Source organism: Mytilus galloprovincialis, chromosome 2, assembly GCF_965363235.1.
Source record: "Mytilus galloprovincialis chromosome 2, xbMytGall1.hap1.1, whole genome shotgun sequence".
Taxonomy (NCBI): domain Eukaryota; kingdom Metazoa; phylum Mollusca; class Bivalvia; order Mytilida; family Mytilidae; genus Mytilus; species Mytilus galloprovincialis.
The window spans coordinates 60,063,357-60,069,815 of record NC_134839.1 but is presented as its reverse complement, the minus strand read 5'-3'; positions in this window follow the sequence as shown (position 1 = coordinate 60,069,815).

The window sequence follows — 6,459 nt, the reverse complement described above, 5'->3', positions numbered from 1 at the left end:
TTGACGAAGATATTATTAAGTAGTTTCGACAGTAATTGGCATGCTAAAGCAAAATTTATTTTATTACTAGAATGCCAAGGGATGTAGTTTCGGAAATAATCAAAATTATAATCAAAATCATTGAAATAAAAAGGCCAGTCAGAAATAACACCGATACGATTTTCAGAAACAAACCTTCAAAAGAAAAGACCAATTTAATAATAAAGACAAAGGGCTTAATAGTCAAATATTATTACAACAATAAAAAGAATTCTGTTTGATGAATAGAAATATACCAACATTGCATAAGAAGTCTTTTCTAACTTTTAAATGAAATATTGATTCGTGACAATTTAAATTACAAATTTAGTTTCATGTTACAAAAATGAAGAAATAGAGAAAGAGGAAATCATAAGATAATGTTCCTCCATGAATCAACTTTATCTTATGTATTAAAAAATCAAATGTCACAGCTCAGGTAATATCGGTATATTCTTTGGGTAGAAAATCTTTCCTGTTCATACATGTAATTCCTGTCATCGCAGAAGTGCTGACTACTGGACTGGTAATACACTCGGAGAAGATACCTCCATCAGCACTAACATCGAACCAGTGCAGTTGTAAAAAAAGATAGTATTACCAGGCTGATGATGGTATATACCAGATGTGCGTTCTGTCTACAAAAGACTCGCTAGTGACACTCAAATAACAGTTAAAGATCAAATAAAGCACTAAAATTAGTTACTCTTCAACTGCGTATTTTAATTGACCTTTTACCAGTTTTGAGTTGAGCACTCTAGTGAGTCTTATATTGGCATTACACATTATATAAAGTGAGATTTTATTACCACTCCCTAGTATTGTTATATATCTAAAATATAAATATATGACAATTAAAAGTAAAAAGTGCCTAGAAAATCAACCTAACGATGTTGGAGTAGATCTGATTCGTAACTTCCTCCCCGAGCGGGGCTGGAATATATATATATATATATATATATATATATATATATATATATATATATATATATATATATATATATTAGATCCATTTTGTTACATCTCGTGATCAATTTTATTTGGCAATCGTCAATGGAAGTCAGAAGGGTTTAAGAACATCAGTTGTTCGACCTGTTAGTCAAATGTGTTTTGTTTAAATATACTTTTTCACTCTTTTGGTCTTTTGGAAAATGTTGTTTGTGCTGTATTTAGACCCTTCTACAACGAAATTTGTTTTACATGCACACGTATAAAAATTGCGGCTTTTATCCAACGCAATCATAGGTTTGAACGTAGTTTTCAATTTAGACTTGTATATATATATTTATTATATACTTACTATTAAATACAGATAAATTGTATGTGTTATACAATCAATGGCAAGCGTGCTTTATCACCACCCGTGATGATATCAATATCAGCCCGGTTGCAAAAGCTTTATCACACCTTTAATCTGTATGACGTCACGTCATCGATTGCAGTCACTGTTGCAAAGCTTTATCAAATCCCCAATCTGTATGACGTCATGTCAAACCTTATAATCTGTATGACGTCATTTCAAAACTCCTTATCTGTATGACGTCATGTCACATAAAAACATCTACTTGAGGTAAATGTATATAATAGAGTGTATATGATATAGCTTTTTCAATATCGCATCCGTATCAACCCGAGACACCAATATAATCCCAAGAGCTCTGATATCTATAATACTAAAATTACGAGGTCCAATTTGTCAGCCGTCATCACGTAAAAACGACGAATCACAGAATTCAACTTTATATATAACTAATATAGTACAAAGGTGTAGATTAAAAATTACACCACTCCAGGCCCTTTTGTTTTCCACGTAATTAATATTGCCAATAATTAAGAAGTTCCGGGTCGAGTCCGCTACCGATACCAATAGTATATTCACCTGTTACCTATTACCTTATCTGTACGTTCCGCATCTGACAGGCGCACCACCAAACGTTGTATTCAGGATTAATATGCTATATACACGGGTCATAACCACAGGGTTGACACTACTAAATTGTCAAATTGTTACCTATTGTATTAAAATTTATTTTAATCAGTAAGACTTTCTAAGATAACAATACGAATACTAAAAATCTGGACTAAAAATAAGGCGTATAGGTACAGTTTTCAATTTGTTAGTGGTTATGACGTAAAACAGCGAAGCAAAGAATTCAACTTTATTTATAACTTATATAGGACAATGCTGTTGATTAAAAAATACTCCATTCCAGGACCTTTTGTTTTCCAAATAATTAATATTACTGTTTCAGTTCGACGGGTTCAAACAGAAAGACTTGAAAGCAGAGAAAAACTGTGTATCTTATAATCGGCATGACTTTATCAGATGACAATACTAATACTAAAATAAGGCTTGCGCATAGTTATATACTTTAATTAAGTCACGGACCCGTGATATCACGGGTGTGTTCTAGTTCTCTATATATTTAAGAGATAACTGTATTGTATTTGAAGTTTTAAGGACGTCCATCGGTAGTTTTACTGTCGCAAATTTAGTTTACCTGGCGACGCGGAGCGGAGACAGGTAAACGGGTATTTGCGACAGTAAAACTACCGATGGACGTCCGTATAGCTTTAAATACAATACAGTTATCTCTATTCTAATACAAAACAAGTTCATAATTAAATTTAAATCATTATTTTAGTGTAAAATCTTCATTTAAGAAAATTCCGCGAAAATATGTTCTCTTCTTTGGTCCCTACACTAGGTGACGTCATAGGTATGCCTTCGGCGTCAAACATAAACACCGGGTGTTTGCTGGCTTTTGTGCCGCTTCAAAATGTAATGAAGTTTGATAAAAAGAAGATTTTTAGCTACAACAAGTGAGTTTTTTGGCTTATCATTGTAGAAATTACATGTCAATACATTCAGCAATTCAAAATGTCGGCTTCCTTAGTTACAGACAAGGAGATATAGAATTTTACGCTAACTGTCATCCAATCAGAACCATTGATACAAAATAATTGCATTAGAAATACTTTTAATTGTTATTATTCATTGAATATCAAGTTTTTAGCATATAGCGTGAACTTATTAATTATGTATCAGAAGTTTGCGTTATAGAATATTTTCAAGACGTTTGGTCGCTTTAAAACGTTTGGTGTTACAATTAAATTTGCATTTGTATAAACTTATAATTTTCTTTTTCTATTCTTGTCTTTGTTGTTTTTGCTCTGAAACCTTCCTTTGAGCACGTTCCTCATGATGGTGATTAAAAAGTGCACAGTACGTTTAGCAAAACAAAAACGACACTTTCTCTTTAATTGACGAAGGTTTATTAAACAACAAAAGCAAGAAAAGCAGTTAACCACTGTATGATTCCGATAAAATGAATAAAACCATACTTGAAGTAACCGGTACCTTAGGGAAGGAAACATGTCCTTGCAAACATGAAATGTACCGATTAACGTATCACAAGACTTCTTTAAACACTAATTTCATGATTTTGAAATGTTAAATCGATTATTTCTGCTATTTTTGTTAAAAATATTTGTCTTTACTTTCTATAACCTTCCTGGGGTTTCGCTGATTCTATGTTATGTGTGAATACAATATTATCCAAACTACTATGGCATCTTCGTTTAAGTTACAATGATATTGTACTTTAACATTATATTAAATATTCATCCATTATAATGATGGATGAGGTAAAAAGGCTATTATGTACATTTGTCTCGCCATATGTTAGTGAATAAAAACAAGTAAAGAATCTGACACTTTAAAGTCAGCTCTTTACATGCTGTAAGTTCGCTTTGAAACATCTTAATTGACTATAACGTGTGAATTGATTGGGGGTACGTGGCTACAGAAAGGATAATCAATCTAAAGGGGAAAACATGTTCAAATGCTTGTGATTGTTTCAGAAGCTGAGCTAAAAAATGACAAAATAAACAATTAGGTATTTTCGGAACTGTTACATGAATTTTCAATTATTTGTGTTAATCGTTTATAATAACACAACCAAAGGAAACACTAAAGGTTGCAATGGTGTAATTTAACTCCTCTGTAGTCTTACATAAAATCATCTGATCTTTAAAAACAAATTTAAGAATGAAATGCTACATGGACATTTTTTTCGATGTATATATAATGTATGTAGGTATGTTAAAATGTGATTGATGAGGAAAAAGTGCAATATGCCACAAAGAAATACAAGTTTGAAACATTGAACTAAAAGAAAAACCTTGAAGTAAAAATCACTTTTTCTGATTTCTGTTTGCTGTTTTACTTATTTCTCCCAGTAAACATGATATTCTTTCCTTATCATTGTTTTATGTCCCCCCAAAACGAGAAAGATGTTTCAATTAAGCATTAACTTTTACTAATACAGATAACACACAGTCCAAAAAGAGCAGGCTAATGCCGCTATACAAGACAGCACCTGCAAAGTGAGAGAGGGAGTAATATAATTTGCCATTACTTGTTTCCCAATCCACTAAGTAAATATGTTAAACTAAATACTGAGTCCAAAAAAAAAAAGGCTGAATGTTTTGACATGCACCGGAAATTGGAGTTGTAGCACACGACTGGCACCCAAAGGATATTATTATTTTTCCTTTACTATTTGGATAGACTGAACTTTAACATTTTTATAAAGGTTTGTTCGGTCGGGTGAGTATCTCTAAGTAGTTCCGGAATGGAAGCTCATACCGATAAAGTAATTAAGAGACTGGGTGTTAATGCATGCATGGACAATCAGAAAATTCCGTGTACTAAATAAGCAACACACTTCTATTAAATCTTTTAAGGTAAGGCCGTTATCAAGTCGACTGACAAGAACTCATTAGAAGTTTTGTAATAATCTTTAAAATCTGAAGAAAATAAAATTATAGAGTTACTTTCCAGTGCAAATTTTTATTCTTTATTCATTTATTCAAATATATCTTCTTTTTTTTTAGAAAATAACTATATACATCCTCTCTAAAAGTGCATATTTCCAAGGTAATACAAATAAGATGTTTATATTAATTTCTATGTTAATTTGTTTGTAAAATTAGTATTAGATGATTGCGTTTTAAATAGAACTTTACTTATAGACACTGGTAAGACTTGGTTGACATTTCTTTTATAATCTCTCAGATTTAAATGACATAAAAATCTAAGGATTACAAGTAAAGCAATAACATAACTGCAAAAGATTATTTTTTAACAATAGAAAACAGTAGAGAATGTCAAGACTAGATTAGCATAATTCAAACCAGTCCTGACATAAATTTCAAAACAAATAATAAAAAGTGAAAAACTTCATAAAAAAATGTACCATTTTAAGCTCGGTTGGTCGTCTCTTAGCTGAATAAGAGATAAACATATGGATGGAAGAATTAACACGACCTTTTTTTATCGTTTTATTATTGAAAGCATACATAATATAATATAACAAATTGAAGCAAGATGCTTTCCCATGAGAAGCACGATAAAAAAAATGTCATGAATATGCTTCAGTAACTAGACCATGTAGACATAAGAGTAATGTATACTGGTACACCAGTCTATTTAAGAAGATCATATGTTCATATGTAGAACTTCAAAAGTATTTTCTGGTTTTGGTTTCTAAAGTTGATTTTTATTCAGAATGAAAAATAATGGTTACCCTTTCTAATTATTTTGTTTGGTCCTTACAAAAAAAGATATTCATAAAAGATTTTATTTTGATTTTCACTTATTTCAATAAGAAGGGTCACGATGGAATACCTTCCATTACAAGAAGAAAACATCATTGTCTGGAATGGTCTGTTTCTTTGTTTGATGTATATTTATGTCTTTTTTTTATCAGATACTGTGTTATTGACAGACAATATTATTTAGAATTCTAGTATCAGATATACATTCCGAGACAAATTCCTTAAATGGGAAAGACGTGTTGGTATATAGTAACAGATCAAATGACGCTTAAAATAGTATTTTGTTTTTTATTTGGTTACTATGTTATTTATCCATTGTTCTTACCGATGTTCTACTTAGGACTTTTACTCCTTCATCATGGAAATGGTCAGTGAACTCGTAGGTTCTTTATTTTTTGTTTTTATACGGTCATCTTTTTGCTCTAAATAAACCCAAATTTTATAATGATCGTGATGTGTTCTATACATAGCTTGCAAATTACATTGATAATCAATGTTGCAGCTTAATTATTTTCTCATACTAGAACGGAATATAGTTTTTTAAGCTTGTAGTTAGAGTGGTCATCATTTAATTCTCTATTACTTGTTCAAGTGCAAATTGAATAATATGATGTAATAATAAAAGCTTTATTTTGGTTATAACGGTATCACCGTGGTCAGAGTCGTCATTCTATTTAATATATAAGTAGAAGACGCTATCCTTTAAACTTTCAGTTAATTGAATTCTATTTTGGACTGACTTAATATAGCGTTTCCAATAAAACATTTTCTTATAGAAAGTCTAAAACAAACAACTCGTTCATCAAAATCGTTGTTTGG